The sequence below is a fragment of the Belonocnema kinseyi genome, chromosome 8, assembly GCF_010883055.1.
Source record: "Belonocnema kinseyi isolate 2016_QV_RU_SX_M_011 chromosome 8, B_treatae_v1, whole genome shotgun sequence".
Lineage (NCBI taxonomy): Eukaryota > Metazoa > Arthropoda > Insecta > Hymenoptera > Cynipidae > Belonocnema > Belonocnema kinseyi.
The window spans coordinates 89,818,221-89,819,408 of NC_046664.1; the positions used below are offsets into that span (position 1 = coordinate 89,818,221).

Here is a 1,188-nt window from a genome sequence, read left to right on the forward strand (position 1 = left end):
TCTGGTCGAATACCCTGTTCGTCAACAATGTAGCCTAGAAATTTGATTTGATTTTCGCCAAAAATGCATTTTCCGGAATTTAAAACGAGCCCATATTCACTTGATCATTTAAACAGTAATCGCAAATGTTCCTCGTGTTCTAAATGATCTTTTGAAGCAACAAGAATTCGTCAATGTACGCATAGCAAAAATCTAAACCGCTCAGTACACGATCAATGAACCGCTGAAAAGTTTGCGCAGCATTACGCAATCCGATAGGTGTACATAAAAATTCGAATAGACCAAAAGGTGTGGTTACCGCTGTTTTTTCCACATCCTTCGGCCCTACAGGGATTTGATGATATGCTCTTACCAGATCTATTGTGGAGAATACTGCACGTCCGTGAAGAGTCCTGGCGAAGTCCTCGATGTGAGGGACAGGGTACCTGTCCGGTACCGTGCGAGCGTTCAGCGCACGATAATCACCACAGGGCCGCACTCCGTTGTCCTTTTTCACTGCCATATGTAAGGGTGAAGCCCAGGGGCTCTTCGACGGTCGAATGATTCCTTGTTGCATCATCAGGTCAAATTCCGTTTTCGCTTGCTTGTATCGGCCAGGTGCAAGCCGTCTTGGTCTGCAGAACTCTGGGGGTCCGGGCGTGGTCTTGATGTAGTGCTTCACATCATGTTTAGCGGGTTCTTTACCGAAAACTGCGGGTCGTGTCACTGCAGGAAATTCGGAAAGGATTCGATGATAATTATTAACTACCGACGATAGTCCTGATGGAACTGTGTTTGTCCGATGCTAATTGGCCTTGTGTAGTTAACCCGGTTTCCGAATCGATGAGACGTTTATTTTTCGGATCGACGAGAAGTCCGTAATAAATCAGAAAGTCCATGCCGATGATAGGCGTATCAATATCCGCTACAATCATTCGCCATTTGAAGCTACGTCTCAGAGATAAGTCGAGATCGACGGCCATCGTACCGTACGTTATTATACGTGTGTTATTTGCCGCGTAAAGTTCGTATTCGTTCTTGCGTAAGTGTCCACCAACACGTTTTCGCGGAGAAACACTAACGTCGGCTCCGGTGTCGATTAAAAAAGCGATTTTCGTCATTTTATCTGTCACGAAAATGCGACGAGTTCTGCTGGGACCATCGTTGATCGCCGCTATCAATGATGGTTCTTTTCGTTTCCCGCGACCT

The 1,188-nt window shown here is 46.0% G+C and overlaps 1 protein-coding gene across 1 annotated transcript in view; it reads left to right on the forward strand.

Moving 5' to 3' along the window:
- LOC117178597 overlaps positions 1-1,188 on the forward strand; it is a 145,353-nt gene that overhangs the window by 137,290 nt on the left and 6,875 nt on the right. The gene's annotated exons all lie outside the window — the stretch shown is intronic.